Genomic DNA, 17,870 nt, shown 5'->3' on the forward strand with positions numbered 1-17,870 from the left:
TTTATTTTATTAAATGAGCATTACTCCAAACATTCTTAAAAATGTTTTGCGAGTCTTCAAAATGATTTTAAAAGTTAGTGGGGATCCCAAAACTCATTTTATATTTAAGATCCTCCTTTCGAAGGGGATTTAAATACTCACTCAAAACCTGAGGGATCCGGCTCTGTGGTGTGTTTTATATTCACAACAAGGTTGTTGTCTTGATAAAAGAGTTTTTGATTACTTACCCAATACTCGGGAAGTAAAATTCTTGGAACATGTTAATCCATTAACATGCATCGCCTGGGAAATATCGGTGAGTTTTCCTTTTTAACTAGATACGGCTTCTTGGTGGAGCCGTATCAACAAGTTTCTGCTTGGGGAAAGTGGGGACGAGCTTTACGTTTCAGAGTCATGGATTTCATCTGAACTAGGAGTGGCGTAAGTGGTCGAGTGGCGCCGGCCCAGCCTAATTATATTGGCCCAAATGGCCTGCAAGTTCCGCTAAGACGGTCCATTCCTTAGGAGTCCAGTGTTCGGTTGACAAGTAAATCCGACAGGTTCTCCTCTACATGTAGAAAATGGTGGGGTTGTACTACTGCGACTGATCATCGTAAGTGGTCTTCCTGGCGCGACAAACTCCCGTAATGAGTTCATCATCTAGTTGGATAATTCTGCAACACTACCCGTAGCCTTTCAATCGAAAAGCTACGAATGGGTGGTTGCCGAAGCATTGACAGGGTCAAATAGTTTTAATGGTGTTCCCATTGAATGAAGTATCTCGTAACTTCATTTCCTTTAAAAATATTTCAAAGATTGAATCTATTCAAGTTTTAACTTGTGGTCTCATCTATGGGATGACCTTTTGAAACTCATTATACTTTGAACAGTAGTAGTTCAAGTAGATTTCTAAAAATGGTATAAGTATAGTGAAGTAATTGGTAAATTCATCTTCCTTTAAGCTTATATCCAGTAAGTAATTACCTTACACTTGATAAAGGATTCTAGTAAGTTATCCATTTAGATACTTGCATTATTGTTTACAGTATATATTATCTTGCGAGCTGTAATGCTCACTCTTGCTTCATTTCTTCATCACACAACAACAGTTAGGAAAGATGGTCAGACTCAAGCAGACCCAGCGCAAGCGCGTGGGAAGCGTCCCGCGTCTTCCCATTGATGTTTTCGCTGCTATAGCTGCAGAGGTAGATCTATTGGTAGATCAGGCATTCTACTTTTGGGAACAAAATATTGTATAATTATAACTTGTGGTAGATAATGGAAATTAATTGTAAATTTATCAAGTAATTATTTTGGGTTGTAATAACTTTTAAATTGTGGATTCAAGGACTTGTACTTATTCCAATTTCATCTCTGAGACTATATCGGGTTGTGGTGTGTGTTAGTGTGGGGTCATAGCATAAGGTTATTTATTATAATTAAGTGAAGTGATATTGTGGAAAGAAAGACCGTGACGACCCGGATTCCCGACCCCGGATCTGGGGGTGTTACTAATTCTCAGGGAAGTGGATGGAAGAGCATCAAAGTTTGTTGTCTTATTCAAGAAACATCTACTGATGCAGTCAAAGAAAAAGTTCCACTCTCTTTTCAGTTTGATCCTGGCCAGTTTTCCAATGGTTGTGATTTCTCCTTGATAGCCTAAAGTCCTGAGCATGTCAAACAGCTGCTCAGTGGTATGAGTATCAGGAGCACCATCAAGAGCAGGCAATCTCAAGGCTTGAAATAGAATGTCAGCATCAACTTCGTATCTTTGGTCCTCATACTCAAAGGAAAAGCCAGTATGTGTTGAATTTACCACTGCTGTGTTCCAGACCTACACGACAACCCTGAATGACACCTTAACAGGATTTGTGAGAGCATACCCAATTGGACATTGAAGGAGAAAATCCTGAATATCATGAAAAGATGATGGTAGCTGCTGATGTGTAAACAGAGCTAATTAATTGTTAGTACCAAATATGTTTCCATAATGATTGTGGTTTGACTGAAGAGTGGTGAAACTTCAGAAGTTGTCATGATGTGAATAACTTGTGAGAGAGAGAGTAAGTGTGAGATGTGCGTAGTGAAACTAAGTGTATGATGAATTGTGTTACAGATTTTTTTCTGATTTTATAGCTTCACTATTCGGAAATAGGTTTAACAGACTCATATGAATGAGGTAACTTAGCGAATTTGACTTCGAACAGGAAACAATTCCTGAGTAATTGAGTTTGACGGTGGAGGAAATTTCGAAAGTAAATACAAAATACATACAGTTATATCAAGACACAACCCTAAAAATTTGTTTATCTAATAATCCACCATTAATCATTAATTAAGTGAGATACTTAATTGCAACAATAAAGCTTACTCAGAAATTGATTAACACTAATAATCTGAATAAGAACGTGCTCACCTGTCGTCAGGATTTGAGACCTTTCTTCTGTCAAGATTTGACTAACTCAGAATATGTCGATTCAAATTCAACATTTGTTTGTCAAAGCATCACAAATTATTAGCAACCACAATTTTAATCAAAACATTCATCAAGAAATACAATTCAAGTAGATGAAGTAAAGATTAACAAGCTTCAATGAAAACATTCACATGCATATAATACGAGATAAAAAAAGACTAAATCTTGCAATCAAAAGAAATTTCATTAATATATTATAAGAGTACATTTCATGAAATTTGTACATTACATGCAAAAGATTACAAGATAATCCTAGTCTAAGATGGTGAACAACCTTAGTCTAAGAGTGAAGGCTATCGATTAGTTCCTCCTGTTGTTGACAACTAGCACTGCAAGACGGATGATCCGTTCTTGCTGAAGAAGAGCCTCTCTCCGTTCTTCTTCCTAGCAATCAAGATGGAGTTGATAGTCCATCTCAAAGAACAAGAGATTTTTCTGAACCTCTTGTGGAACCAAGTTCCATATCTCATCAGGAATGGCAGTGACGTGCCATTCCTGCTCCCAGTCACCACAACTGAACTCGATGTTGAAGTTTTCATAGTTCATAAACATGTTTATGAGAACCATTTTTATGAAGGAAGAAAATAGTGAAGATTAAAAGAGAGAGAATAGTTTTGTGTGAGAATAGAAGATGATATGTCTAAGATGAAATGACGGTTAAATAGACAATGGAATATCAAGGGACTAGACGACTGATTAATGATTAAGTGTAGAGTTAACTTAATGAATTAACCAAAAGATTTCTTTTTAAGGCGCGTCTCCCAAGATCGATGTGTAATGATGACAATGATATATTTATTCGGACATGCACAATTAGTAAATAAATTCTATTAATTTATCATGCATATAAAATAGAATACGTCAAATATTTCTGGCTTAATATCTAAGAACACAGAATTTAGGACATATCAGGATTTGATCAATATACATCAGGATTTGATCAAATATAAATTGAAATAAAAATTTACTTGTCCCAATTAACCATACCAAGTGCATTCACAAACTTTGTAAATGTTTCTTCAGGTAATGGCTTTGTGAAGATATCAGCCAACTGCTGATCAGTAGGAACAAAATGAAGCTCTATGGTTCCTTCCATGACATGCTCTCTTATGAAGTGATATCTGATACTGATGTGTTTTGTAAGAGAGTGTTGCACCGGATTTCCTGTCATAGCAATAGCACTTTGATTATCATAATTAATAGGAATTTTTGAGAATGATAATCCATAGTTCATGAGCTGATTTCTCATTCATAACAACTGAGCACAGTAGCTCCTAGCTGTAATATATTCAGCCTCAGCAGTTGTAGTAGAAATAGATTTCTTCTTCTTGCTGAACCATGAGACTAATCTGCCTCCCAAAAACTGACAGCTTCCTGATGTACTTTGCCTGTCTATTTTGCATCCAGCAAAATCAGCATCTGAATAACCACATAATGCAAAATCAGCTTCTCTTGCATACCAAAGTCCAAGTGAAACAGTACCCTTGAGGTATCTGAAAATTCTCTTTACTGCAATAAGATGTGGCTCCCTTAGATTTGCCTGAAATCTTACGCACAAATAAGTGCCAAACATAATGTCTGGCCTGCTAGCAGTTAGGTATAACAGAGATCCAATCATACCTCTGTAGGTTGTCACATCAACTGTTGCACCTTCATTTGGATCAAGTTTTGTAGCAGTTGCCATAGGAGTACTTGCAGTTACACTTTCTTGCATATTAAACCTCTTTAGTAGATTTCTTGTGTACTTGGACTGATTGATATAGATGCCATTATTAGTCTGTTTAATCTGCAAGCCTAGGAAGTAGCTCATCTCTCCCATCATACTCATTTGATATCTTGATTGCATCAACTTTGAAAACTTATCACACAGTGTTTGATTAGTTGATCCAAAAATGATATCATCCACATCAATTTGAACTTAAATCAAATCTTTACCTTTATTCAGATAACAGAGGGTTTTATCTATTGTACCTCTTTTGAATCCACTTCAAGTAGATACTGAGCAAGGGTTTTATACCATACTCTAGGTGCTTACTTCAGTCCATAGAGTGTTTTATCAAGTCTGTAAACATAGTCAGGATGTTTAGGATCCACAAATCCTGGTGGTTGTTCAACATAGACTTCTTCTTCAAGTTCTCCATTGAGAAATGCACTCTTGACATCCATTTGGAAGACTTTGAACTTCTTGTGAGCAGCATATGCCAAGAAGATTCTGATTGCTTCCAACCTAGAAACATGAGCAAATGTCTCATCATAGTCAATACCTTCCCGTTGGGAATATCCTTTTGCCACCAATCTTGCCTTGTTTCTAATGATTGTTCCAACAGAATCAGTCTTATTTCTAAAGACCCACTTGGTGCCCACAATTGACATGTTCTTAGGTCTAGGCACCAGCTTCCATACTTCATTTCTTTCGGATTCATTCAATTCTTCTTGCATAGCCATGACCCAATCTGCATCCTTGAGTGCATCTTCTACTTTCTTTGGCTCTTTTTTTAAAAGTAGATTATGATATAAACATTCATTCTGAGTTGCACTTCTTGTCTTTACACCATCATCAGGATTTCCAATGATCAAATCAGGAGTATGATCCTTAGTCCATTTTCTGGCACTGGGAAGTGTCCTTCTGGAACTAGATGCTCCCCCTGAATTGTATGCCTCATCAAATATATTTGAGGCTCCCCCTGAATCTGTTGGGTTATTTCCTGATGAAATATTGGGACTTGACTCATGTTCTTCTGATGTTGAATCAGCATTGGATTGAGAATAAATTTGAGATGATTCTTCAGTGTTAGCATCATCAGCTAACCTTTGCTATTGCTCCCCTTCAACTTGTGCATGCTCATTAGCATAATGATTATCTTCAGAATCTGAAGGAGTGTCAGGATTTGGATCATCAGGATTTGACAGTTCATTAGAGTTTGATCCAGATTCAAACAATGCCTTTTCATCTGCAAAGATTAAACTTTCATGAGTGTCTTCTTCAAAACCAGGAACCTTCTTATCATCAAAAGATACATTTATGGAGACTACTACAGTGTGTGTTCTTAGATTGAACACTCTGTAAGCTTTTGATGGTGAGTATCAAACAAAGATTCCTTCATCAGCCTTTGATTCAAACTTTCCAAGCTGATTAGTATGAGTTCTCAAAACAAAGTACTTACATCCAAATACATGAAGATGTTTGAGACTGGGGTTCTTTTCTTTTAGCATTTGATAAGGAGTAACACCATGTCTATTTATCAGAGTGACATTCTGAGTATAACATGTTGTGTTTACTGCTTCAGCCCTGAAGTAAGTGGGTAGTTTTACTTCTTTTAGCAGAGTTCTTCCAGCTTCAATTAAGGTTCTGTTCTTCCTCTCAACAATACCATTTTGCTGAGGTGTACCAGGAGCTGAGAATTATTGTTCTATGCCTTTGTACTTGAAGAATTCCTCCATTTTTGAGTTCTTGAATTCAGTGCCATTATCACTCCTTAGAATTTTCACTTTATGAGTGGATCCATTTTTAATTTGCCTTATGTGGTCCAGAAGAATTTCTGGAGTTTCATCCTTCCTGTGTAGAAAATGAACCGATGTATATCTAGTGAAATCATCAACAATTACATGTGTGTACCTTTTCTTGTTGATGGACATTATATTCACTGATCCAAAAAGGTCCAGGTGCAGCATGTGATATGGCTCAGAGATAGAGAATTCTATTTTTCTTTTGAAAGACACTCTTCTTTGTTTAGACTTTTGGCAAGCATCATAAAAACCATCACTTGAGTACAGCATGTTTGGAAGTCCTCTTACAAGCTCCTTCTTGGCAAGTTCATTGATTGAGTTGAAGTTGAGATGTAAGAGCTTCTTATGCCAGTTCCAGCTCTCATCTACTGATGCCTTAGAGATAAGGCAAGTAACTTCCTTTTCAAGACTTTTATGTAGCCTTGCTTAATAAATGTTACCATGTCTGTATCCTATCAAGACAATTTTCTTTGACTTGTTATGAACAAATTCACAGTGTGTCATAGGATACAACATGATAACCTCTGTCAGTGATTTGACTGATGCTCAGAAGATTATGCTTTAGTCCTTCCACCAGAGCTACATTCTCTATTGCTACCTTTCCAATTATCAAGTTGCCATATCCCAGAGTATGTCCTATATTTCCATCTCCATAAGATACATCGGGGTCAGCCTTCTTCTCAAATTCTGACAACAGGGATTTATTTCAAGTCATGTGTCCTGAACATCCATTATCCAAGACAAGTGTATTTTTCTTGTTACCCTGAAATCAGAAGAATAATAAAGTAGAAGGATTTTTTTAAGGACCCACACTTGTTGGGCCCTCTTTTTAGACAACTTAAGCCTTTGTGTGTCAGGAGTACTTTTGACAGTCTTTCCTTTGTCAGGATTTGTCTTGTCAGAAGCAAGTTTAGTAAAACCAATAGAATTAATCACACAAGCAACTTTATTAAATTTAGGCAAAGGTTCATAGTAATTGTGATACAACTTGTGATAAGAACTACAAGTATAAATCGAATGCTAACTACTACCACAATGAAAATAAGGATTTTGTGGTTTATAAAATACCAATCTACCCCTAACATCAGACTCAGGAATAGCAGTTTTCCTTTTCTTATTCCTCCTACAATCAATAGCAAGATGATTAGTATTTCCATAGTTAAAACAAGTTTTCCTAGGAGCATTGGAAACAACCTTGTAATTTGAATCTTTAGAAATACCTTGCTTACCATTCCTGTTTCTTTTAGGACTTTCTACTTGAGGTTTGTCAATAACCTCAGATATTTTCTTTTTCAATTGTCTTGATGACAAAAGTCCTATGTTCTTTTCTTTCTTAACAGACTTAATGGTTTCCTTGCTTTTTTTTCTTTGAGTTTTATCACTTACCAGTTTTTCTTGTGATACTGATGTTGAACCCTTTTCAAAAGTGGATTTGGGTTCATCAGTTTCTGATGAAATAAACTTAACAGGAGTTTTAAGGGAAATTTTATTTTCAGTGTCAACATCCTTAATTCCATCTTTATAGCCTAGGCATTCTTTCCAGTTTTTCTTTGAGATCATCTCATGAACCTTTTTGCCTGAATCAGTCCAGGTTTTAAGGGTTTTTCTTTCATTCTCTAGATCCTTTTCTAATATAATGTATCTAGCCTCAAGAATCTTAACTGTATATTTAGCTCTCTCACATTCTATTTTCAAATCTATCTGATTTATTAAGTCATACTCTAACTGATCATTCCTAGATTTCAAGGTCTTAATTTCAGTTATAAGTCTATCATCTTTTAAAGTCTTATTCTTAAAACTACCATGCACAGATTTAAGAATAGATTTCAATTTAGATATATTTTCAGTATCAAAAGAGAAGAAAGGAGTTTGTACTTTAGGCTCAGAAGCAGTAGGATCATCAAGACTAGCCATCATTGCATATCATGTGTTTTCATCTTCAAAATCAGAGGAGTCCATCCAATTCTTGCTTGACGTGATTAGGGCTTTGTTCTTCCCTTTATCATGCTTTGTTTTCTTGCACTCTGAGGCAAAGTGACCAGGTTCATCACAGTTGTAGCACTTGATCTTTATCCTGTCTACCTTCCCACCTTCATAATCCTTTCCATCTTTTCTCCCAGTTGCCTTCCTTTCGCCTCCTGTGAACTTCTTCCTGAAGCTTCTATTATTCCTAGACTTCCTGAATTGCATTCTCCTGAAGCCCTTAACCAGCAATGCGGCCATGTATATGACATCGGAATCTGTCATGTTCTCATCAGTTTCAGAATCAGTATCATCATCAGGATTTGATGATGAATCATCAGTATCTAATTCTGGAAAATTGTTCTTCTTTCGTACAGCTCCAACAGACTTTTCTTTTGAAGCTTTATCATTTACTTTCAAAGCAACAGATTTCCCTTTGTTGCCTTTCCTCTCTCTCCTTTTCCGAACCTCCAAATCATGAGTTCTCAGAATGCCATAGACTTCTTCCAGAGTAATTATGTCCAGATCATACTGATGTCATATGATTGAAGTCTGAGTCTCCCATTCTTCACTCAAAGCTCTCAAAAACTTGGTGTTTGAATCCTCTCGATCATACACCTTTCCTACCAAAGACAGATTGTTTAGCAGAGTCAGAAATCTGTCATAGATGTTATTGAGACTTTCATCAGGCTTGGCCTGAAAGTGTTCATATTCTTGAATAAGAACAACCCTTCTGTTCTTCTTGATGGCCATGGTTCCTTGACATTGAGTTTCAAGAGCATCACATATCTCTTTGGCAGTCTTGTAGGCTACAACCATGTTTGATATCACAGAATCAAGACTATTATGCAAAATGTTTCTTACTTTTGCATCTTTCAGAACAACTACTTTCTCTTCTGGTGTCCATTCTGTATTTTCCATCAGTTGATAATATTCAGCAACCGTAGGAGTTGCAGGTACCGGTTTCGTTGGCATGAAGGGTCCATCATTGATTACATCTAGATAATCTGGATCTGTAGCTTCCAGGTACATGAGCATCTTCACCTTCCATGTTGAATATTCAGTTTTTTTCAGAATGGGAATTTTAATGCTTTCATACTTGTTCAGAGACATGTTTAGATCATTTCTGATTGTAAATTTATTAGTGTGCTCTAATACCAATTGTTGCCCAGTAAAGATATAATTGTTTAAGGGGGGTTGGATACAATCGTATAAATGTTTCGAATAAGTAATAAAATATAAGGGAAAATGAATTTTTTTGTCACCCAACTTATTGTGTGTTTAGAAACATACCACTCAACTATAATTTTTTTTTGTTTTACTCACTAATGTTAGGTTCAGATTTTTTTTAATCACTAACGTTAGGTTCAGATTTGATTATTAGTATTTGGTCAATTTTCTATAGCATTATTAAAATATAGTGATAACTAGTACAAAAAGTGTTATATGTGTCTTATAAGAAAGCTTATATGTGTTTGCTAGATGCATATGGAGGAGTCGTATAATGTCTGAATTATATACGTATGTTATAGGAATAACGCATATTATTTTAAACATCTTATCAGAACAGATGAATCTATATATCGTAAACAGACGCATATCTCAGTTCATATACGTCTGTTATTTTTTAGGTGGGGTACTAAGCTCAAAACCAAAATTATTAGGATGAGGCATCGCAATCTGCACTAAAATTATTGGGAAATAAAAAAAAAATAAATTCAATATAATTAAATTAGCAAACTGATCATAAAGTACTTATAAAAAAATTAAAAAATTACATATCAATATTTTACCAAACGACACTTTCAAAAACCCAATGAAATCACCAATCAAAACTCCTTCATGCAACTCTTACCGACCCAAAATCAAAATTATAAACTCATTCATTCTAATAGAATTGTGATACAAGTATATATATAAACACAAAAATATAATAATATTGTAATAATGTAAATTTGGTATTAAATCAAACAACTCTCACAAGATATTTATCTTACAAACATAGTTTTATAACTTATTTTTAAGATTTTTTCTTGTATATAAAAATTTAAACGTTAAATTATTATTTATAAGAAAAAATTTAAAAATAATTCATGAAACTACATCTTTAGGAGCCTTAAAATGCTTGTCAAACTCTCATCACCAAGGTAAACGTCTTGGGGGACATATGGAGTACTATATATAAAGATTTAGACATATATCAAATCATTAAAAAATTACAGACTACCACTATATTTTAATAATACTACCAAAAATTGACATAATGCTAATAATCAAATCTGAACCTAACGTTAGTGACTAAAAACAAATACGAACATAATATTAGTGAGTAAAAGAAAAAAAATAACAGTTGAATGGTAAATTCTTAAAAATACATTAAGTTGGGTGACAAAAAAATCCATTTTCCCAAAATATAATAGATTTTTATATTTCTGATAGAAACTGTTACAAAATCCTCTCAAGAAATACTGATGTTCTTGAGAGCTTCTAGGTCGAATGATCCTCGAGTTTTTTAATTACTAAGTGATGGCCTAAACTGTGTTTATATGCTACACAGCTACAACAGATTAATCTAAGATATGTATTATCAAAAACTAACTGAAACTGATACATATCTTAAACTAAATAGATAAAGTCCTATAACTCAGACATAACAGATATCTGCTCCACATTATAAGGAACATAACAAATCCTCTAATGCTGATTGTCTTCAAATACTGATGTCATACAAATGCTGATGACATACCAAATCCTGACGGTACATCAAATCTTGATGACATCTGAACAGCCAGATCCTGAGCTTCTTCTGATCATTGAGAATTCAATATGTAACGATAGCGCTAATTTGTATACCACTTTTCCAACTTGTCGTAATATTTCGAATGGTCCAATATACCTAGGACTCAACTTCCCTTTCTTTCCGAATCTGGATAAACCTTTCCACAGAGATATCTTTAACAACACTTTGTCTCTGGGCTCGAATTACATATCCTTTCACACTCGATCCGCGTACTTCTTTTGTCGATCTTGAGCAGCAACTAACATTTTACGAATCATTTCCACTTTCTTTTTTGTCTTCTGTACGAGCTTTGGGCCAATTAGTTTGCGCTCACCAACTTCGTCCCAATATGTAGGGGATCTGCATTTTCTTTCATACAATGCTTCATAAGACGGCATGCCAATATTCGCGTGATTACTGTTGTTGTAGGAAAACTGAATCAATGGAAAATGATCATCCCAATTTCCTTTGAAATCTAATGCACAGGTTCACAACATGTCCTCGATCATTTGAATTATCCTTTCACTTTATCCGTTGGTCTGCGGATGATACGCCGTACTCATTTTTAATTTAGTTCCCAAATGATCATGAAATTGTCTCCAAAATCTCGAGTTAAATCTCAGATCTCTATCAGACACGATAGATACCGGAACTCCGTGATGCATCACAATCTCGTCCAAATACAATTTGACCAACTTTTCCAATGAAAATCTTTCGTCGATAGGAAAAAAATGCGCTGTCTTTATCAATCGATCAACTATCACCCAAATTGCATCATGATTAGTCTTGGTCTTTGGAAATCCTACCACAAAATCCATCACGATATGTTCCCATTTCCATTCAGGTATGTCCAGTGGTTGAAGCAATCCACTTGGTCGTTGATGTTCCGCTTTTACTCTTTGACACGTATAATATTTACTTATCCATTCCGCAATTTTCTTTTTCATGTTTGGCCACCAATAACTCTCTTTTAAGTCCTTGTACATCTTTGTACTTCCGGGGTGAATTGAAAATCTTGAGTTATGCGCTTCGTGCAAAATCTCATACTTTAGCTCCACAATGATAGGTATCCAAATGCGTGAGTTAATGCGATATATTCCCGTTTCATCCTTTTGAGCTTTTACCTCCTCTCCTGTCAACTTTTCTTTCTCGTGGTTCATTACTTGTTCTTGACAACATCGAATCTTTTCCAAAATTTCTGGTTGAAATGATATTACATACATGGCTCCTCTTTCTAGCTCTGGAATCTGCACTTCTATTTCCAACTTCTCAAAATATTTGATCAATTCCTCTGATGAATTTAGCATATTCAGTTTTCTTTGCGGCTTAATGCATCTGCTACCACATTCACTTTTCCGGGGTGGTAACTTATCTTACAATCATAATCTTTGATCAATTCCAACCACCTTCTATGTCTCATATTCAACTCCTTCTGCATAAAAATATACTTTAAACTTTTATGATCCGTATAGATCTCATACTTTTCTCCATATAAGTAATGCCTCCAAATTTTAAGAGCAAACACAATCGCTGCCAATTCCAAATCATGTGTGGGATACTTTTGTTCATGTGGCTTTAGTTGCCTTGACGCATACGCTATTACTTTTTTGTGTTGCATTAACATACATCCTAATCCTTTATATGAAGCACTGCTAAAGATCACAAACTCTTATTTTTCATCTGGTAACACTAACACTGGGGTGGTTACCAATCTTTTCTTCAAATCTTGAAAACTTTCTTCGTATTTATTCGTCCATACAAACTTCTCGTTCTTCCTTGTCAACTTAGTCAATGGAACAGTAATCTTAGAGAAATCTTGCACAAATCTTCTATAGTATCCTGCTAATCCCAGAAAACTTCTGACCTCCGTATGAGTCTTGGGCCTTTCCCAATTCATCACAGCTTCTATCTTAGTTGTATCTACTTTAATTCCTTCACTATTGACTATATGTCCAAGAAACTGAACTTCTTTCAACCAAAACTCGCACTTTGAAAACTTGGCATATGACTTTTCTTTTCTCAAGATCTCTAAAGAAATCCTCAAATGCTTCATATGGTCTTCCTCCTTTTTGGAGTATATTAAAATATCGTCGATAAATACTATAACGAACTTATCTAAATACTACTTGAACACTCTATTCATAAGATCCATAAATACGGCTGGCGCATTCGTCAAACCAAACGCCATTACCAAAAACTCATAGTGTCCATATCTCGTTTGGAATGTTGTCTTGGGTATATATTTCACTTTAATCTTTAGTTGATGATACCCAGATCTTAAATCAATCATGGAAAAACAAGTAGCTCCTTTTAACTGATCGAACAAGTCATCGATTCACGGTAGGGGGTATTTATTCTTGATCGTCAACTTATTCAATTCACGATAATCGATACACAACCTCATACTTTCATCTTTCTTTTTCACAAATAACACTAGTGCACCCCATAGGGATACACTTGGGCGTATTACTCCTTTATCCAATAATTCTTGCAATTATGTTACTAATTCCTTCATCTCAACTGGCACCATATGATAGGGTGCCTTCGATACTGGTTCCATTCCATGAGCCAAATCAATTGTGAACTCGATCTCTCGATCTGGAGGTAGTCCAGGTAATTCATCTGGAAACACATCGGGAAAATCTCTTACTACTGGAATATCCTCAATCCTTACAGATTCTTTCTCTATATCTTTGACATGAGCCAAATAAGCTTCGCATCCTTGTCGTAACAATCTCCTCATCTGAATAGCCGTTAGAAATTTCTTCTCTTGTCTTTTTCCCTTGAATACTACTTCGTCACCATCATTGGTCCTTAACTTCACCTTCTTATTTTTACACTCAATTTGCGCCTCGTGGTTTGACAACAATCCATCCCTAATATAACGTCGAATTTTCCTAACTTAAAAGAAATTAAGTCAGCAGAAAAGTGCCGACCTTCTATAACCATATCGCAATTGGGACAAACCCTATTAACAATGACTTTCTCTTGATTTATTACTTCTATAATCAAATTGGGTTCAAGAGGGTAGGCATCACATTTTAGTCTATCAAGAATACTTTCAGCAATAAAGGATCTAGCTGCTCCAGAATCCATTAATACTTTTACTTCTACCAAGTTTATAATGAACATACCTGCCACTACATCCACATCTTGTACCGCATCTTTCATTGTCATGTTAAAGGTTCTAGCTCTGGGTTGAGCTGTTGGTGCTAGGACAAGAGGCGGTCCAGCAATCCTAAGAATATTTGCCTTTTGAACAAGCTCCTTGCAGTTACTGGTCATATGGCCCACTTTTCCATACTTGAAATAGGTTAATTCGGGCTTCTTTGCTCCATTTAGGCACTCCGACGAATAATGCCCCTTCTGATTACACTTAAAACAGGTCACATCCAGCTTATTACATCTTCCCGAGTGTCTCTTCCCACAAACTTTACGCTCTTGAATCTGAGGTCTACTATCCTTCCCCGTTTGTCCGGTCTTCTGAAAATGATTCTTTTGAGCTCCATTCCTGGGTTTAAACTTCTGAAACTTTTGATTTTGACCTCCACCATTCTTGCCAAACTTCCCTCTAAACTTTGAACTTCCTTGCTCTTGCTATGAGCTCTCAAACTTCCTTTTCCTACCTTCATTCTCTCTTTTTGCAGCTTCTCGTCCCCTTCCACTATCATTTCCTTCTGCACCAAGGCGACATAGTTCTTGATCTCCAATAGTGCCACTTGACTCCGAATCCCTGGCCTAAATTCCTGTTGGAACCTTTTGGCCTTTTTCGCCTCCGTATTCACACATTCAGGTACAAACCTAGATAACTCCTTTCCTTGGCAAGTACTTCTCCAAAAACATCTCGATAAACTTTTCCCATGATAAGTCCTTTCCTTCAAGTAAAGCCTTAGAAGATTCCCACCGGAAACTTGCTTCATCCTTAAGATAATAACTCGGATACTGAGCTTTCTTCTCATCCTTAACTTCCGCTAGTTCAAACGCTTTCTCCATTTCTCTTAACCACGACTGAGCTTTTATCGGGTCGGGCAAACCTAAGAACTCTGGGGGATGAACAGATTGAAAGTGTTTAAAGTTTCCAACTTTAAGGGCTATGGGTTGTTGCAAAAGTTGAGCAAGTCGGCTCATCATAGTGGTATCTTGGTTTAGTTCTTGGTCTTGGGTTTGAATTTCTTCTTCTTGGTGATCTAGTGAGTTGGCCATTTCTTACAAACCTGATTGAGCAATTATTTAGCAATACAATAGCATGGCATTGATATAACATTTTACTACGAAATCACCTTTGCAGGTTTTAAGCTTTACCTAGTTTTGCACATGCAATCCTATTACTACATAATTTCTCTTATCAGTTGTGTTTTCTCATGGCACAGGGTACAATTTTATGAAATTTTAAACACGGTTGTATAAAAATATGGTATGCAAAACAGTTTATAAAGATTTCCAGGGTGCACAATAGGAAACAAGATATGTGATTTATTCAACAAGCCAAGGGTACATAGATAAAAGGTCTGATTATGACAAGTTCTGAAATAAGGTACAATATTATAGCAGGGTTAAACAGAGGAAAAACTGGAAAATATCCCCTATCTACCCCTAAGTTCTAACAACTACTACTATAAAGTTCTAAAACACAACACAACATTATAAATGAAAAAGGGATCTCGGCATCTGACCAAGTATCCCAAGCCTAATGGCACTGAAAAGATATAACAATAACAACAACAACTACAGGCTCTACCAGATGTCCCGCCTGATCAAGACTATCATCTAATCATCCAGAATCTCTCTCAACATAACCAACATCCAGTGAATGATCTTATGCAGCCTCCGGGCCTCAACATCAGCATCACTAGTGGATGGTCCCTCATCTAATCTCCTTTGGGCAACCTGCTCCACCAACTTAATCCAGACTCTCCACTCATCATCCATAACTGAATTCCTCTGCCTAGACTCTCGAGCTAGCCTATCCACCAAAGCTCCCAACTCAGGAATGCGGGAGTAAACAAAGTCTCGATCCTGGGCTAACTTGCCACCAACACTAACAGGCACAATCTTAGGCATCTCAGACTTTGGCTCAGGGGCTGGGGTCTCTGACTCTGGTCTCAAGGGTGATACCTGCATAGGGATCTCACTACTATCATATGGATCCTCCTTTGGATCTGAACTAACATACACAAGCTCCTTTGAAGAGGGTGGAATGCGGTTCACTGGGGTTCCGGTCAAACTAATCTCTAAATCAGAATCACTACCACTGCTGGGGTCCTGAGAGAAAACATAAAACAGCAACCAAGAAATAGCATAAGGGTTAAATAAAACATCCAAATGACTCACACCATAACTCTAGTTGCCACTTTAACCTATTCACCTTACTTAGACTACACCTAATAGTCTAACTCAACTCTATATGAGTCAAACACTCTCACGATATAAATATAACCCAAAATACCCTTTTCCTAACTTGTCTCAGGGACTAGATCATGTAGCTCTGATACCAACTTGTGACTCCCTCAATCTCAGGGTTAGGAAATGAGGACCCACATACCTTTATACTCAGAATAATTAAGCATAAACCCCGATAAACTAATAACAGGATCAAACAAGATTAAGTTTGAGACAAGATTACAACTACCAACCAGTTAATATATATTACAACCCAAAATAATATTTAATTTACACAATCGATTCTAACTTATAACCGACAGATAACCCATTGTATCTTTACAAACTTTCTAACTAAGCGCTTGATCACACACAACCTATACTACCTGCTCGGGCATCTAGAAGCCTATAACACGGTAGGGGCCACCAGGTACGCTCTTAAGAGCAGTGCGCCTAAGTCTGACCATCCTCTTGCCTAACTGCCATGGTTTAAACAGAGCAAAATGTATGAGTATAAAACTCAGCAAGTAACTAAATGACAGTTCTATGATGCAATAATCAATATCTACCCACAATTAATTTTAAGGCATTCTCTTTTAAAAATCTAGGTGGCGGATTTCTGTCTTTGGCTATGAAAGGGTTAAAAAGAAAGGTTTCGGCTTTCAAGAATCAAGGCTCAAGATAGGGAGAAAGCCGACATTCATCACAAATCATTAAGGGATCTCAAGGATCTTTCAAATGGAAAGCGAGAATTTATTCATCTTTGGGAATCAATTGCATTATTGATAACAATATCAGAATCAGAATAAGAATAAGAATCAGGGTTCACAAGCTGTATGCTAATCAATATCACAATCAACTCATTTCAAAACATTATAAGTCATTTCATTTTCAAAGAAGCAATTTGTTAAAGCAATGTATTCAATATCTTTTATAAAGTGATAAGGAACCCTTGATTGGACTACTTTAACTTTCATAAATAATAATACGGGTGATCAGCCTGTACCGACCTCCATCTGGTCGTTAAGGTGCCTATGGCATAATTTCAGCCTTAAAATGGATTAGCCCCGCTTGTCTCTTATATGACTGGACTAGTCCCACTAGTCTCTTACATCCCAATCCAATCCATCAGGAATTCATTTGGAAAAACTTGTGTCGGAAAAAAAAGTTTTTACAAAATTCATTTTATCATTACCAAGAATATGAAATCATTCGGACTCTTTCAAATCGAAAATCATTCTTAAGTTCAATTTCAGGGATTCAAAGAAATCAATTGGATCAAGGCAATCAAATACCAATGCTATGGTCAAGATCAAATGACAATAAGGATTGTAAGATAGGGAATCGGATTAGTCTTTGCTACGACCGACATTTTATGTAATATTATTTGTGAACTTTGTATAATATTAGAGCCGAATGTAAATATACTTAATAATTGTACGTTGTGTGAATGAAAATTTCTGCATTATAAATTGCTTTATGTAGAATATGATTTTTCAAAGCAAAAGTTTATTTATTTCCCTTATTTTTGATTTATAAGGAATATTCTAAACCTTGGAAAAAATTTCTTTTAAAAGTTATTTCATTCACAAATTTCAAAAGTCATCTTATAAAATTTCTAAAAATCCAATTTATTTTATGGTATAAATTTTATAATTTTTGAACTTGTATTTTATTTTATAAAAATAAATCTTTAAAAATTTATTTGTTATAATTAGCAAATTACATGGAAACCCTTGCATGCAAATCACTCTTCCATTCTATTAAAGGGCAAAGGAGACCTTTTCA

Source organism: Apium graveolens, chromosome 11 (genome assembly GCF_009905375.1).
Source record: "Apium graveolens cultivar Ventura chromosome 11, ASM990537v1, whole genome shotgun sequence".
In the NCBI taxonomy this organism is placed as follows: Eukaryota; Viridiplantae; Streptophyta; class Magnoliopsida; order Apiales; family Apiaceae; genus Apium; species Apium graveolens.